This window comes from Talpa occidentalis, unplaced genomic scaffold (genome assembly GCF_014898055.3).
Source record: "Talpa occidentalis isolate TD23 unplaced genomic scaffold, MPIMG_talOcc4v2.1 talOcc4.3, whole genome shotgun sequence".
Taxonomy (NCBI): Eukaryota; Metazoa; Chordata; class Mammalia; order Eulipotyphla; family Talpidae; genus Talpa; species Talpa occidentalis.
Window position 1 is genome coordinate 35,488,174 of NW_023603184.1, and position 17,705 is coordinate 35,505,878.

The 17,705-nt window shown below is 47.7% G+C and overlaps 1 pseudogene; it reads right to left on the minus strand.

Moving 5' to 3' along the window:
- The window catches only part of LOC119255563 (tripartite motif-containing protein 5-like), a 90,022-nt pseudogene extending 73,046 nt beyond the window's left edge, over positions 1-16,976 (minus strand).
- Between the last annotated feature and the right edge of the window lie 729 nt (positions 16,977-17,705).

Genomic DNA, 17,705 nt, shown 5'->3' on the forward strand with positions numbered 1-17,705 from the left:
AGTCCAACCCTGAGCCAAACAGAGCAACTGGGTATGTCTCCACGTTCACACAGCTGGACTACTCCTGACCACACCACTCACCCTCTGCCCAAGTGGCACACTGGCCCAGAACAGGAGCCATGGCGAACGGCTTCCCCCAGGAGAGTCAAAGACTCAAACACAAGATGGGAATGGAACAGGGACTGCACTGCCGTCCTGGCCAGTGTCCTCCACATGAACCTTCCCTCCAAAGACCCATCCATCTGTGCCAGGTTCACTTTTCAATCCTCTCCTCCATCAGGGAAATGATGAAGAGAAGGATAATCAAATGACTGTGGGATTGTTAATGATCCGATAACAAAAAGGTAGGAAGTTCCTCATGTTATCACCAAAATTCCACCAGATTTCTGTCTAAATCCCTCAGAAAGAGCCTCCTCCTACCTTCCAGGAAGTTCTCCTTTTTGTGACTTGAGCTTTCAAATGTCCAGCTTTCTGCAGCTTTTCCCTCATCTGCTTCAGGGCGCCCTGGAGCTTCTGCTGTGAGAGGGGAATCAAGCCAGAGTCAAACAATGGGCTTTCTCCACATCTGAATACAGGTCATGGAGGAAGTAATCAGATGATCTCTAAACATAAGAGTCACAGAAACTGAAATATCAATGAGAACCTTCGACTTAGAAGAAAATCTGAAGTGTGAACGTATTCAGTCTCAGGCAGAAGTATGAGAGAAGTCACCATCCCTTCCCCAAGACAGGATGATTCTATTTGTCCTAGAGGAGAAATTTGATCCTACAGCATAGAAACAACATCTCAATCTACCCAGTCCCTCAGTTTCACTTCATGTGCAAAGGGAATGATGGATTTTCATGGGCACTAGCCCCTCCTCCCCATTTAACACATGGTTCAAAAACATCTACTTCTGACTATAAAGAGGTCTCTTGCAATCAGGCCTGAGGCACAGAAATGTCCTCAACCTTGAAAGGTAATCCAAGTGTTTCTCTTCCCCCAGTTTTTCCAAGCTGGAAAATTTCAATTTGTGTCCTCTTATTAGGTAGAACTAACGTAAATCAAAATTATTGTGAGTGTCATGAGGAAGTGTTATGTTAAAGAGATGAGCTAGATTTAGCAACATCTCTAGAAATAAACTTTTTTTTAAGATTTTCTTTCTTTATTTATTTATGCACAGAAGAACTGGGGTGTAGGCCAGAGGTGAAGGGGGTGAGAGCATACACCAGAAACAGAGTGGGGAGAAGAACAGGAGAATCAGCTGAAACACATTGCTGAGGGGAGCAGTGGGCAAAACAGAATCAGCTGTGCCATGTGTGGGTCAGCTCCCCAGCCCATGATCAAACTCAGACCATTGTGATGATAGGGCTGAGCCTTAACTGCTACGCCCCAGGGAGGCCTCCAGAAAAAAACTTTCCACAGTAAAAACCTATCTCAAGGCAAGGCAAATATCTAAAGGCAAGGTTGTATCATATGAAATTGTCCCCTCCTGGTCCCAGAGACCTCCTCCTCCCTGCTTGACACCCCAGGCTCCTAACCCCTCCTTAACATCCTTAACCCATCATTATAAATACTAGATCTGGGCCTCCCTCGTGGCACAGGGGCTAAAGTCTCAGTGCTATCAAGTCATCCTCAGCCACAGTGGCATGAGTTCAATCCCTGCCAGGGAGGTGACCCACATGGCACAGCAGACCTCTCCTCTCTCTCACTCAGTCCACCTGTTCTGTTCCCCATTCTGTCTCTGGTGAATCCTCTCAACCCCCACACCTCTGGCCTGTACCCCAGCTCTTGTATGCAAAAATAAATATTTAAAAATTAATAATAAACACCGGATCTATCCCATTTTATTTCAGTATTTACAGTCATGTAAATTCTCCATTTGTACATTATTAAATGTGGTCTTTTTCTCCTTCTAATCTGTCTGATGTTGATCTCGTTGCTCATCTAGCCCTACAACGGAGGAGTGGGGGAATCTTACCATGTATCAACACCATAGGAAGAAAAGACATCACAGACCTCTGAGCTGTGGGGTGTGGTGAGAAGGCAACCAAGAGGAGACCTCCCATCAAATACATACTCTGCTGTTTTAACTGCATCCTGCTCTCCTACCTGGTACTCCTGGACAACCTCCTCAATGAGGAAGGTCTGGTGACCACGGTGCTCCTGAGTCCGCTCACAAAGCCAGCAAATGACTTGCCAATCCTGCTTACAGAAGAGCATGAGTTTCTCTCCATGGCGCTCACAGAGCTCTTTCTTCTGCTCCCCCTCTGGGCTCATCTTGACTCCTCTGAGCTGCTCTGCTATGTTGGCCAGGTGCCGATTAGGCCGCAGGTGTCCAGGCTCATAACTGATTCTGCACACAGGGCAGCTGCACTTATCTTCCTGGGTTGACACGGACTCCTTGTTGTTTTGCAGTGATGCAGGCTCGGCAGAAGCTGTGGCCACAGTCTAGGCTTAGGGCTCTTTCAAGAGGTCCAGGCAGATGGGGCAGGTCACCTCCTCCTGGATGTTCACTAAGATGTTTGATGCCATAGCTGTTGCCCCTGCTGCTCACTATCCTGGCTTGAGTCTCTTCCTCACAGATCCCTGTATATTTGAGAAGGTTGTATTGGAACAAATGAGAAAGCCAGGAAACAAGATAGGTGAAGGTAAAATATTTAAGAAAAAAAAGGGGAGGGTCTCCATTGTGATGCAAGGGGTTAAGCACAGCACTATGAAGCTACCAGCAGCACTGCAGCAGAGTTTCATCTCTGGTCTAGGCAGCTACCCACATAGTGCAGACCTCTCCTGTCTCACCCACTGCTCCCCCTCAGCAGTGTATTTCATGAGATCCTCCTGTTCTTCTCCCCAGTCTGTCTTGGTGAATCCTCTCACCCCTCTCCTCTGGCCTGTACCCCAGAATTCTTGTATGCATATATAAATAAATCTTTAATTAAAAAAAAGGGGGGGAGGAATCAAGGAAGTGCAGTTCCTGGACTCATGCAACTTGATCCTCATCTCCATGAGGAAGGAATTATCTGAAGACCAGAGTTAGGCAGAAAAGGAAGACATGTATTATCTAGTTGAATCAGTCATCTGTGGAGTCCAGGAGCCAGCCACCCTTGGCTGAATATCTGGTTTTATGGAATGTGCAGATGGCATTGCTTTATGGTGTGGTGTCATTATTAAAGTTAAAAACTAGGCCTCACTCCTTGTTCAACAGGCAAATTGGGAGGCTTTACTGGATAAAGTTGTGGGTGGGGCGGCCACAGGAACTGGGCTGTTAAGCTGAGGATCCAGATGAAGAGTCAGGACACACCCAAGAGGAGTCCCCAACCAATCAGTGGTGCTTGCAGTAGAAACAGCCTCAGGCCCTCTCATCTGGCCACTGCTCCTCTCACTTGTGTATTTCAATAAATTCTCCTTTTCTGTTCTCTAGTCTGTCTCTGGTGAAGTCTTTCATCCCCCCAACTCTGGCTTACACCCCAACTCTTCTCTGAAGCATGTGGATCAGCTTATATAAGTCCCTGTTTCAGGCACGGTTTAGAAAGCCGGCTCAAGGCTGGGCCGGTGACCCTGACTAACTGCCTACTGGCCCAACTTACTTCCTCCTTCATTTGGTGATGGGTAAAAATACAGTTTGCATAATAATGTCATTACAGGGCCCCTGGAACCTGGTCCTTGTTTGTTACCTTCCTGTTGCTGAAAACCTCAACAGCTGGGATGCACTTTCCCTTGTCATAGTGTAACAGGGTGGTCACCAGGAAAGGGGAGGTTCCAGGTTCCCCCCACCTCCCAAGGGAGGGTGGAGCTGAGCAGGGAGAGGAAAAGTTGCAGAAGAGACTGAGGAAGGAAGCAGGATGGAGCCTGGAGACCTGGAGGAGGCCCATGGAGCCTAGAGACACGTGAAGAAACTGTGCTTGTCTTTTGGTCGTGGACTGGGTGACACAGATGTGGGTTAGACCCTTCAGGAGGGGACCATGGTGGATTTTGTCTTGATTTTGGTTTTGCTCTTTTACCTCCAGACTTGTCTGGTTGTTTCCAATCCTTTTCTGTGGGTCCCCACTGGAAGATGCTTTGGATGGACTTTTTAGATTTTTTTTAAAGAGGTATGTATTTTTATTTATTTATTTGTTTATTTATTTGTTTTTTGTTTATACATGCACTGGGTACAATCAGAAGCGCGGGAGGGTGAGAAAATTCACCAGAGCCAGAGCGTGGAGCAGAGCAGGCAGAAGGACCAAAGTACACTGCTGAGGGTAGCAGTGGGTGCGGCAGGAGAGGTCTGCACACCATGTGGGACCCTCGCCCAGCAGCTGGGAATCAAACCGGAACTGCAGAGGCTGCGCTGGCAGCTTCGCAGCCCAGCGCTCAACTGCTGCACCACTAGGAGAGGCCCAGAATTCTACTTTCTAAAGGGATCTAGTCATCCACAGGATGGAGGACAAGCATAGAAAAAAGTGGAAAGGAAACCCACAAGATCAGAAACCTGGCTCAAAAAGCCAAGAGCTGGAGGTGGGGTAGAAGGGATTTACCCAGCCATTAACCCAGCTATGGGAGCTAAGATCCTTAGGAGCCAATGCCTAGATCACAAAGCACCAGACCCAAGCAGGTATCAGATGCTGTAGGGGTTAGCAGAGCAGACCTAAAGGTAAACATATGGAGATTAGAGCCATTGTAGAAATCTGTCCACTTTCAAATTCTACATAGTTTATTCCAAGTCAACAGCAAACAAACCACTCCAGGAAGGAGTGACCCTCCCAGAGAGAAGACTCTATCAGGGCAGTCTCTGCACTGGCTGGGGCAGCACTCCCTGTGCCCACCTGTGACTATGCAGGTGCTCCTTTTCACCTACTCTCTCCCTCTGCAGGGCAGCAGCTTCCTGCCTGCCCATGACCTGTACCTTCCAGGACTTCCCCTCACTGACCTCCTCAGCAGAGGCAGCTCTCCTCAAGGCTGCCTGTCTGCAACCATGCAGGTCTCTGTCTTAGCAAACTTGTCCATTTGGGGGCAGCACCTTCTTCCTGCATGTGTCTATGTAAGTTTCCTTTATTCTTCTCTCCCTTTTATAATAAACCTGCTCTTTAAATATAACTAACATCATGTCTCATGAGAAACTGGCCCGGGAAACTCGCCGCCAGCCTCTGAAAGGGGAGCTCTGGTGACACCTTCCCCAGTGTGAACCCAAGAGCCCCGCCCTCCAAACCACAACTGCAAAAAACCACATCATGTACACACAAAGGCAAAGCAAACCTCAATGGAATATCACTTTAATAGAATTAGTGTGCAGAGGGTGAGAAAAGAAAGGATATTTCTAAACAAAATTGTCCATCCACTAATGGGTAAATGTCCAAACAAGGTTGACTTAAAGTGGGGCCACTGAGGCCCAAAACCGTGCCACCATCTAAAGCACCTTCAGGCAGGGAACCACAGAAAAACTGTTCTGAAGCAGGTCCCAGAAGGCAGTGGGGAGGGGGTGATGCAGTGAAAAGGAACTGGTCTCTTTTCCTGCCCCATCAGGTAAGTATTCTTATCCTTTGCATTTAACAAGTTTGTCTTCTTGCAGTCTCAGCAAAAGGAATGACATTCCAAGAAGATAATAAGTGAAACAGCAGGTGTCAGCAAAGCAAGCTGGCACCCACAGGTAGGCCTACATCAAAAGGACATGCTGACCCTTCCTGCCTCCCCTTTGCAGACCCTGGCCCAACTCCCCTTTGTTTTACTAATTTTTATAAATACCCTGCCCTGCCAAAGGCAGAAAAGTGGTCTTTCAGACAGAATCTGCTGCCCTCCTCACTTTGTCCACAAATTAAACTACTTTCCATTTCCTCAAACTGTTTCCTCTTATTAGCTGAGGGAAACAGGCCACTTTCAATATCAATGGGCACCCTTCCTCTGTGCAATAATAGCTGCAGCTTGCACAGAAAGAAGTACAGGGGCTTCCCTAATCTAATTGCCCTTCCTCTGGGCCTTGGCATCTTGTTATACTCCCTTTTCTGACATATGTATACATTAACATTATCATGTAAATATTTTGTAAGATAAAAGTTGCAAAGAAATTCCTCCTACTTACTCCTGTTCTCTCAGCTGAGCTTTCTTTCTGGATGAGCAATACTAATAGAGGACAAGAATAGAAAATTGGGAAGGAGGCATCTTATGTTACCACAGGTAGTAACAAGGCTGATGCAGCGGCAAAGGCTCTCCCAACTGACTCTGGCTGCAGACCCTGCCCCTATGCTCTTTTTAACAGGCGGAGTTGGTCATTCCACAAGTCCACAATACCCTCCACGTCGGGCCATGCCCACTTACCCAATTCCTGACTCTGTTCTTCTTTCACCCTTCTCGAGTGCAAAAGTCTGGCAGATATGTTCCCATTGTCAAACCTGTGTTCGCATGTCACCTCAAGGGCGAGTTCGCCCACCTTCTTTTCAGCTCACCCACTGCGTGGACACCTACCCAGACAGGATTGACCTCTCCCTACTTAGGCAACTGCTCTGGGAACAGGCAGATAGGTAATTACCCAGTCCTGCCTGGGATCTCGACCTCCAGACGACCTTCCCCACCACTGCACCCGGGAGACCAAGTCCTGCTCAAATCACTTCAACCAAAGCCACTGTAGCCTCAGTGGACTGGTCCGCACAAAGTTATTCTCACCACACCCACAGCGGTAACACTTCTGGGGACCCCTCCTGGCACCATCTTTCACGGGTCAAACGTGCCCCCGAAGACAAACAGTATGTATCGTAACCTGGGTCTTACTAGGATGCTCATTTCTTGTCAAAATCTCCCCTAGCCCAGAGTCCTATGTATGGAAATGATTCTTTGGGGACTAATACCCCCTCTTGTTTCCTCTGCACGTCCTTCAGAGGCCTCTACTGGCGGCAGTTCCAATGAATCTCAATACCACAGCGACCAAGATAACAGACACTGCTTGCCAGACTCCCCAATGCTCAGTCCCCCTGTGGGACTCCAATCACAGTTACCCCTGCTATCAAACTGATGCCCTTGTCGGCTTCACTCCTGTACTTCTAACATTTTGGTTACTCCTGTGCTCCAAACAAGGGGATCCTTTTTCTGGGCAATGGCGCTCTCTCTCAGTGTATCAATTCTTCTACCCCAGGTCCTTGTGTCCAAGTGTTGGTAGTCCCACAACTCACCATATAGGGACAATCCAAACTGGGGTGTTTGCTCTCACCACACCAAACTAAATGAAGAGCTTTCCTCATGATTATGGTGGGCATTAGCCAAACATCATCTCTTTTCTTTTTTTTTTTTTTAAAGATTTATTTATTTATTTATACAAGCACTGGGTATAGTCAGAAGCTCGGGAGGGTGAGAGAATTCACCAGAGCCCGAGCGGGGTACAGAAAAGGCAGACTGATGAAATACACTGCTGAGGGGAGCAGCAGGCACGGCAGGAGAGGTCTGTCACGCCATGTGTGACCCTCGCCCGTCGCCACGGATCGAACCTGCCCTGCAGAGGCTGCGGGCAGCTTCCCAGCCTAGCGCTGAACTGCCTTGCCACCAGGGGAGGCCCTAAAATCATCTCTTAAAGCTGTAGGTGTGGCAGGTGGGGCCCTGGGACACAGCCTTATTTCTGCCCAGGATATTTATGAATGAATAGATGCTCCTTAGAAAAAACCTCTGTGCCTTTAGCATCCTTATAAAGACAGCTCACCTCACTGGCTCAGATTCCTGGTCCCCAGGAAAGGGAGAAGTTCCAGGTTTCCTGCCCCACCAAAATGGAGGGTGGAGCAGACCAGGGAGAGAAGAAGCTGCAGAGGAGACTAAGAAAGGGAGGAAGCAGGATGGAGAGCCATCAGGAGCCCTGGAGGAGGCGCATGGAGCCGAGAGACCCATGAAGAAACTGCGCTTGCCTTTTGGTCGTGGACTGGGTGACACAGATGTGGGTGAGAGACCCATGGAAAAGTGACAATGGCGGTTTTTATCTTGATTTTGCTCTTTTCCTTCTGGGCTTGTCTGGTTGTTTCTGACCCTTTTCTGTGGGTCCCCACTGGAAGGTGCTTTAGACTTGTGCCAGGCTTTGGGCCTTGCTCTGGGCCAATCCCATTTGGATGGAGCTTTACCCACGAGGGGACGGGTAACTTTGGGTGCTTGATTTAGAAACTAGATTCTTTGCCTTTTCTGTATTGTTTCCTAATTGTATTAAAGTTCCTTCCCATAAAGTCTTATTTGGGGGCCCCCCGGTGGCGCAGCGGTTGAGCGCTGGGTTGTGAAGCTGCCCGCGGCCTATGCTGCGCCGGTTCAATCCCCGGCTGCTCCCCGGCTACCAGAGGAGGGTCCCACATGGCGCACAGACCTCTCCTGCCGCCCGCTGCTCCCCTCAGCAGTGTGCTTCGCTCCTTCTGCCTGCCCTGCTCCCGCTCTGGCTCTGGTGAATTCTCTCACCCTCCCGCGCTTCTGACTGTACCCAGCGCATGTATAAACGAAAAACAAAAACAAACAAACAAATAAATACATAAACATGCCTCTATTAAAAAAAATAAATAAATATAAATAAATAAAGTCTCATTTGTTTTGTGTTGATGAGGCAGATGGCAGAACCCATTTAAAACAGGCAGGTTTTGGGCCTCCCCAATGGCACGGCGGTGAGGGCTGGGTTGCGAAGCTGCCCGCAGCCTCTCTGGCACCAGTTCGATCCCCGGCTGCTCCCCGGCCGCTGGAGGAGGGTCCCACATGGCGCACAGACCTCTCCTGCCGCCCACTGCTCCCCTAAGCAGTGTGCTTCGGTCCTTCTGCCTGCTCTGCTCCCGGCTCTGGCTCTGGTGAATTCTCTCACCCTCCTGCGCTCTGACTGTACCCAGTGCTTGTATAAACAAACAAACAAACAAACAAACAAATAAATAAATCTTTAAAAAAAAAAAAAAAAAACAGGCAGGTTTTGTGGGGTCTGGGCTGCCCCTCTCCCTGCCCTGTAACAAGATCACTCTCCAAAACCAGCAGGCTCCGCTGACATGGTTTCAAAATCCTGGAGTGTCATGGCTCCTTCCACTCTTGGGGCCAGTACAAATGAGAACCTTATTTTTTCTTTTTCCTCATTGCCTCCTAAAATCCATACCGGCTCACATTTGCGAAATATCTCGTACCACCTTTAACCAACTCCTTCTCCACCCATATTCTCGCATCCCTGCAGAAGACCCTCACAACCAGGCCTGACCCACCCCCTTGGTCTTTGCCCCCTTCCAGCAGGAAGTAGCCAAACAAAGAACCCTTGCCCCTTTTCCTATCAATAAAAGGCTGGTATGAAAGGTCCATGCAGGAGGCCGGAATGCAAAAGCCCACCAGGAAGCCCACCTAGAAAATTCAGAGAAAAAGCCTCTTGCCTCATGTTAGAGGACAGGGAGAGGGGCAGCCCAAACCCCGCAAACCTGCCTATTCTAAATGGGTTCTGCCATTCGCCGCATCAACACAAAATATATGAGACTTTAACTGGAAGGAACTTTAATACAATTAGAAAACAATACAGGAAAGGCAAAGAATTTAGTTTCTAAAGGAAGCACCCAAAGTTACCCGTGCCCTCGTGGGTAAAACTCCATCCATATGGGATCGGCCCAAAACAAGGCCCAAAGCCTGCCACAAGTCTAAAGCATCTTCCAGTGGGGACCCACGGAAAAGGGTCAAAAACAACCGGACAAGCCCGGAAGGAAAAGAGCAAAATCAACATCAAGATAAAAGCTGCCATTGTCACCTCCCCAAGGGTCTCACCCACATCTGTGTCACCCAGTTCACGACCAAAAGACAAGTGCAGTTTCTTCATATGTCTCTAGGCTCCATGCGCCTCCTCCAGGTCTCCTTTTGGCTCCATCCTGCTTCCTTCCTCAGTCTCTTGTGCAGCTTCCTCTTCGCTTCCTGCTCAGCTCCACCCTCCCTTGGGTGGGCAGGAAACCTCCCCCTTTCCTGAGGACCACCCTGTTACATCACTACAAATCTTTTCATGCCCTACAAACTTTTTTTTGTTTGTTTATACATGCACTGGGTACAGTCAGAAGCGCGGGAGGGTGAGAGAATTCACCAGAGCCAGAGCGGGGAGCAGAGCAGGCAGAAGGACCAAAGTACACTGCTGAGGGGAGCAGCGGGCGACAGGAGAGGTCTGCGCGCGCCATGCGGGACCCTCCTCTGGTGGCCGGGAGCAGCCGGGGATCGAACCGGCACCGCAGAGACTGCGGGCAGCTTCGCAACCCAGTGCTCAACCACTGCGCCACCGGGGAGGCCCGCCCTACAAACTTTTTTCCCCCACCCTGCAACCCCAGTTTCCCGCCTGACCTCTCCTCACCCTATAAAAGCCTGCCTCCCCCAGGCAACATGCTTGACTTCACCGACCCCCACCTTGGGTCCGTGAATTTCTCCTGGAGGCCCAATAAATTTTCCCCATGTTCGAGAAAATTAGCTTGGTACTTCTCTTCTTTACTGCGCCGACCCTTTCACATTGGTTATATTTAAAGGGTAGGTTTATAAAGGAAAGGGACAGAAGAGTAAGGGACATTTGTATAGACATAAGCAGGAAGGAAGAGCTGCCCAAAAGGGACAGGTTTGCTGAGAGAGGCCTGCAAGGCTGCAGGCAGGAGGCCTTGAGGGGAGCGGCTTCCACTGAGGGAGGTGAGTGAAGAGAAGCCCAGGCATGGGACAGGTCACGGGCAGGCAAGAGGCTGCTGCCCTGCAGGAGAAAGTCGGTGAAAAGAAGCTTCTCTATAATCACAGGTGGGCAGTGGGAGTGTAGCCCTGAGCCACTGTAGAGACTGCACTGATACAGTCTTCTGTTTGGGAGGGGCTCACTCCTTGGAGGTTCCCTTAGTGCTGATTTGGATAACTCTGCAGAATCTGAAAGGGGCAGGAGATTCCACAATGGGCTCAATCTCCATATCTTTACCCTTTGACCTTTGCTCTAGACACTCTCTATGGCAGCCTGATACCTGCTTGGGTCTTACACTTGGTGATCTAGGCTTTGGCACTTAAGGATCTCGGTTTTTATACCTGTGTTGATGGTTATGTTAACCCTTTCTACCCCACCTCCTTGTGTAAGCAGGTTTCTGGTCTTGTGACACCTCCTTTTTTAGTTTTCTTTTTTTTTATACTTGTCCTCCATTATAAGCAAATGTCCTTTATTCTTTTTTTTTTAATAGAGGCATGTTTTATTTTTTTTTTTTGGTTTGTTTGTTTTGTTTATACATGCACTGGGTACAGTCAGACGTGCGGGAGGGTGAGAGAATTCACCAGAGTCAGAGGGGGCGCAGAGCAGGCAGAAGGACCGGAGTACACTGCTGAGGGGAGCAGCGGGCGGCAAGAGAGGTCTGCACGCCATGTGGGACCCTCCTCCTGTGGCGGAGCAGCCGGCATCAAAGTGTTGTAGAGCAACCCCGATACAAAATGGGGTGCCTGACTGTGGGTCCTCACCCGCGCGCTTAAAAGGACTTATCAATGCTCTACTGCAGGCACACGTGAAAGGTTAATAAAGGTTTATTTACAAGGGAAGGGGAAATGAGGAAATGTACAGCTCTGGGAGAAAAGTGGGAGACAAAGTTTTATTTATTTTTTTTTTTTAAATATTAAATTTTATTTTTATATTCCCCCATACAATTGCAAACGCCCCATTCTGACCCCAATCCTTCCCCTCCCGCCCCCCAACCCCCAAAAAGTGTCTCTGGTTCATAGTTTTTTGTTGATTTTGATTTTCACTTTCTTATATTCATTTTCCTGGTCCCTTATTTAAGTTTTCTAGATTCCTGCTATGAGTGAGACCATCCGGTATTTTTCTTTTTCTTTTTGGCTTATTTCGCTGAGCATGATCCCTTCCAGTGCCATCCATGTTGCTGCAAATTGCATGTGTTTATCTTTTTTGAATGCTGAGTAATATTCCATGGTATATATGTACCACATCTTCTTGATCCAGTCATCTATTTTTGGGCATTTGGGTTGTTTCCAAAGCTTAGCTATTGTAAACAGTGCTGCTATAAACATAGGAGTGCAGGTGCTCTTTGGAATTGATGTTTCTGTGTCCTTTGGGTAAATACCTAGGAGTGGAATTGCTGGATCATATGGAAGCTCTATGTTTAGTAGGTCCAGAAATCTCCACACAGCTCTCCATAGTGGTTGGACCAGTTTGCACTCCCACCAACAGTGCACAAGAGTTCCTTTTTCTCCACATCCTCGCCAACATTTGTTGTTGCTAGTTTTTTTAATATGTGCCATTCTCACTGGTGTGAGATGGTATCTCATGGTAGTTTTGATTTGCATTTCCCTGATGACAAGTGATGTTGAACATTTTTTCATATGTCTGTTGGCCATTTGCATTTCCTCTTCAGAGAAGTTTCTTTTTAGCTCTTCTGCCCATTTTTTGACTGGATTATTTTCTTTGTTGTTGCTGAGTCTCATCAGCTCTTTGCAGATTTTTGTGATCAGTCCTTTATCATTAGTGTTGGGTGCAAAAATGTTCTCCCAGTTGGTGGGGTTTCTCTTTGTTTTTGTTATTGTCTCTTTTGCTGTGCAGAAGCTCTTTAATTTGATGTAGTCCCAGCTGTTTCTTTCTCTTCACTATCACTGCTTTGGGTGATGTGTCTGTAAAGATGTCTTTGATGTGCAAATCCCGTAGTATTTCGCCTATATTTCCTTCTATGTATTTTATGGTTTCAGGTCTTATGTCTAGTTCTTTAATCCATTTTGAGTTGATTTTTGTGTATGGTGTGAGGTAGTGGTCAAGCTTCATTCTTTTGCATGTAGCGACCCAGTTTTCCCAGCACCATTTATTGAACAAACTTTCTTTGCTCCAATGCATAGTCTTTGCTCCTTTGTCAAAGATTAGTTGACCATAAATCTGTGGGTTTATTTCTGGATTTTCTATTCGATTCCATTGGTCTGTATGTCTGTTCTTGTTCCAATACCATGCAGTTTTGATGATTATGGCTTTGTAGTATAGTTTGAAGTCTGGGAGTGTGATGCCTCCATTTCCTTCTTTTTTTTCAGTAGAGCTTTGGCTATTCGGGGTTTTTGGTGATTCCATATGAATTTCATCAATAATTGTTCTATTTCTTTGAAGAATGACACTGAGATTTTGATTGGAATAGCATTGAATCTGTATATTGCTTTTGGTAGGATGGCCATTTTAATAATGTTTATTCTTCCAATCCATGAGCAGGGGATGTCTTTCCATTTCTTTGTGTCTTCTTCTATTTCTTTTAACAGTGTTTTATAGTTTTCTTTGTATAGGTCCTTTACCTCTTTTGTTAGATTTATTCCCAAATATTTGATTTTTTTTGTTTCGATAATAAAAGGGTGGTTTTTTTGATTTCTTCTTCTTCAGATTTATTGTTTGTGTATAGGAAGGCTACTGACTTTTGCGTGTTGATTTTGTATCCTGCCACTTTACTGAATTGATTGATGAGTTGAATTAGTTTTTCTGTGGAGATTTTGGGGTTCTCTATGTATATTATCATATCATCTGCAAATAGTGATAGTTTGACTTCTTCTTTTCCTATTTGGATTCCTTGGATGTCTTTCTCTTGTCTTATTGCTCTGGCTAGGACTTCCAGTATTATATTGAAAAGCAGTGGTGAGAGTGGACATCCTTGTCTTGTTCCAGATCTTAATGGAATTGCTTTCAGCTTTTCACCATTGAGAATGATACTGGTCCATTTACATTTAGAGTTAATATTGATATGTTAGCATCTGTATTTGCCATTATGTTTGTCTTTCCTTTGATTTTATTTATTTATTCTTTTAATAACTTTTTTTTTTTTTGGTCTTCTTTCGTTGTTATTCGTCCCTCTGAGGTTCTGGCTTTAGGATTCCTTGTAGTATTTTTTGGAGTGGGGGTTTAGTCGCAATGAAATTCCGGAGTTTCTCTTTGTCTGGGAAGGTCCATATTCTTTCTTCATGGAGGAAAGAGAGCTTTGCGGGATAGAGTATTCTTGGTTGGCATCTGTTTTCTTGGAGTCTGTTGACTATGTCCCTCCACTCTCTCCTTGCCCGTAGTGTTTCTTCAGAGAAGTCTGATGTCAGCCTGATTGGTTTTCCTTTGAATGTTATCTGTTTCTTCCCTCTTGTCAGCTTCATTATTTTTTCCTTGTCCTGGATTCTTGGGAGCTTTACTATTATGTGTCTTGCTGTGTTTTTCCTTTCGTCGTGGAAGTTTGGTGTTCTTCTTGCTTCTTGTATATCAATTTTCAGCTCCTTCTTCTCATTTGGGAAGTTCTCTTCAATTATATCCATGAATATTTTCTCTGTTCCTACATCTCTCTCCTCTCCTTCTGGAATTCCTATAACTCTTATATTTCCTTTCCTCATGGGGTCAGATAGTTCCCGAAGTCTTTCTTCATTCTTTTTCCTTCGTACTTCTCTTTCCTTTTCTGTTTTGGTTCTTTTTATTTCTGTGTCTTCAAGATTACTTATTCGTTCTTCCATTTCATCTATTCTGCTTTCATTGCTTTTCCCAGAGTTCTTTAGTTCCTCCATTAATTCTTTGATCTCCTGCATTTCTCTTACTTCCCTCTTTAGGGACTCAATTTCCTTCTTCTGATCTATCACTTTTTTAATCATGGCAATTTTAAATTCTCTTTCTGGAAGGCTCAGAAGTTCTTCCAAGTTGCTGTCGTTGCAATCTGGGGAGTGGTTTTCTTTTTGTGGTGTGCTTCTTTCCTGAGGAGTTGTTAGGTTGCGTGTGGTTCTTCTACTCCCTACTGTCTGTTTTCTAATTTGTCGTATGCGTTGGGACACTGTGTTGCTCGGACTGACTGACATCTTGGGTGAACTTCTCCGCTCCCCTCTGGCTCTTCCAGGAGCCATCTCTGTCTTCTGGGGGAGCTTTCTGCTGGTTTTAGGCAGTTTTTACTGAAGAAATGTCCCTGTTCTCAAATGGCGAAGCGGGATGCAGTCCCTGCGCCTCCGGTTTCAGGCACACTCTTCTGCGCACCCGGTCTGCCCCGGACGTGGGTGCCTGCTCCCTCTGTGGGCTCAGACTGCTGGTCGGAAGGGGCCTGGCGTGGAATAACTTCCCGGCTGGCCACTGGGTCCTCCAGAAACCTTCTGCCCTTTTCAAGCAGTCTTAAGAAATGTCCTGTTTTATAGGGTGTTAGTGACTTTTTTTTTCCTGGTCGCTAGGTGGCGCCAGAGATCTCTCCTATTGTCCTTGGGGGCTGTTTTTCGCCTCCCCCCACCCCGTGGGACAGAGAACAGAGCGGGAATGGTAGGGTACACCTCAACAGCTTTGGGGTGCTGTGTCTGCCTTGTGCCCCACCGTCGTGGAGAAACCACGCCCCGAATTTTCGTGCCCCAGGTCTCAGTTCAAAGCCCTCAGTTCCAGGACGCGGGCTGTAGCCCAGTTCAGTGGCGCGGGAATGGCGCCTTTTGCACAGCTCCCGTGCCTGGGCGCCTGGTTCCTGCTCACTCAGGGAGGGGCCTTCACCTCAGTGAGGACCTCCGCGCGTCTCCCCGCAAGCCTAGGTCGTCTCCCCCCCGCAAGCCTAGGTCGCAGGCGCGGGGACCTGGGCAGCCGCGATCCAGGTCTGCACTTGCTTTTCAAGCGCGCCAAGCGCGCCGTTTTCCCGCGCAGGCTTACCGGCAGCCCGGGCTGTGTGCGCGGGGAGACAAAGTTTTAAATGAGTCCTACCCGATCCACCCATCAGGAATCCCAAAATGGCGCTCTCAGAGTTGGCCGCCAGCCAGGAGCGGTGAAGCCAGGAGGCGAGCGATCGTGAGCCAGAGAGCCCAAGGCCCACGTGTTTGGTTTTTTATATCCAACCTGGCTGCCCAACTCCACCCTCAGGTCCCAGCCACCCTCCCTTGGTGGTGATGGGATTTGTCTTCCCAGAGTCTTGATGGCTTTAGTCTGGAGTGGGGGTGGGGTCCACAAAGCCTGTATGGGATTAACTCAGGACATTATTTCCCCCTAACAAAACCGGCGCCACAGAGGCCGCGGGCAGCTTAGCAACCCAGCTCTCAACCGCTGAGCCACCAGGGAGGCCCTGTCCTTTATTCTTATCTCCCTTTTATAATAAACCTGCCCTTTTGGATATAACTGACACCTCTGTCTTGGGGAGGAACTCGCCTGGGAAATTCGCCAGTGCCATGAAAGGGGAGCTCTGGTGAAGCTTTTCCCAGTGTCAACCCAAGGAATCGGTCGCGAACCCAAGATCTCCAAAACCGACCTCACAAGCGTCCTTTATAATAAATTTGCCCTTTTGGATAGAACTAAATGTCTTTGTCTCATGGGTAGAATGCCCGAAAGCTGCTGAATGGGGAGATCCACTGAAACTTTTCTCAGATGTTACCCAAGAACTGCTCTCTGAATCCCACATCTCTTTCATTAAAATGACATCAGATATAAGTGAGAAGGACGAACAAGGTTAGTGATCTCTAAGGAACTACAGAGATCAACCCGCGGTGAAGCAGTGACTAGAAATGAGGTGCAGAACTGGCCAACCGTCACGCATCAAGGTTCCCCAGCGCAGACAGGCCACTTGGAGCAAAATGTATAGAATCATGAAGAAATATGACACTCGTACACTGTAACATTAACCCCCTAGGATTCAAACCCCTCTGCCTGCGTTCCTGTATTTGGTGGAAAAGGCGCTTTCTACTTCTAAAAAGTCAAGGATTCTCTCTGTCCGCAAAAGATGCAATTCAAAATAATAGAATAGGAAGGAGTTGTGGGTGGATTCGGCCTGGAGAAATGTCAGTCCTTCTGAAGTAAACAAAGCCTTCCTCCTTCAAACCCGCCTTCTTTTCAGGCCACTGCTCCTTCACATTGCCCTTCAGTTAACGCAATCAGCAGGGAGCTGCAAGCTGGGCCTTTGCCCCCTTTCAGAGACACCTTGGCCTTCCCATGAAAAGTCAGACTCACCAAATCAGTTTTTCCTCTGAAGTTTTCAAACTCTTTGTTCCGGAAACTCTCAACAGACCTTCAGAGACCACGGAAATGTTGTGACTCCTTGGGGAAGAGTGAAGACAGGCCAGACGCAGATAAGGTCGCGATGCACTGGGCCTGACTGCCACAGAGAGGAAGAGTGGAGTGAAATGAACTGAAACTCTAACAGGGCCACCCCAGGAAAAAGGGAAGCACCAACCAGATGTCCTGCCCCATCCAGGGAGGTTGGACTGAGGAGAAGCAGCTAGGGAGGTGGAGGGTAAATGGTTTTAAGGCTTTTCTGTCCTCCCACCATTAGGATTGCCCTGTCTGATGGGGCACCTGCGGTTGTTACATTGTTGTAAGCTGTGTTATTTACCTCTGTGGGCCATGGGAGGAGTATTGAGACAGTCACCTAGAGAAGCAGAAGCAGGAGAGAAGCAGGAGAATCAGGAGAGAGGCTGGGGAGAGAGAAAGCCAGAAGAGAGAGAGAAGCCCAGAGTGAGGACTTGCCAGGGTCTTGGACGCCTCCTGGCCCCCTGACACGCCTGCCTGCCGTGTACCTGTTTGCCACACTACATGTAAAGCTTAAGAAAAGCCTGAGACATCCACAGAGGGCTCCTGGACTCCTCCTTTACCCGGTCTGCTGGGCTCATAGGAAACCTGCTCAGTGGTGCATCCTGCCCCTGCAGCAGGAGACTGTCATAGGGAGGAAGCAGGATGTAGGGGGAGGAGGAGGCCTGCAGGAGGCACATGCAGTCTGGAGACATGTGAAGAAGCTGCACTTGGTTTTTCATACTGGACTGGCTGAAAACGATGTAGGTGAGAGACCCCAGTGAAGGTGACAATGGTAGCTTTTATCTCGATTGTGATTTTTCTCTTTTCCTCC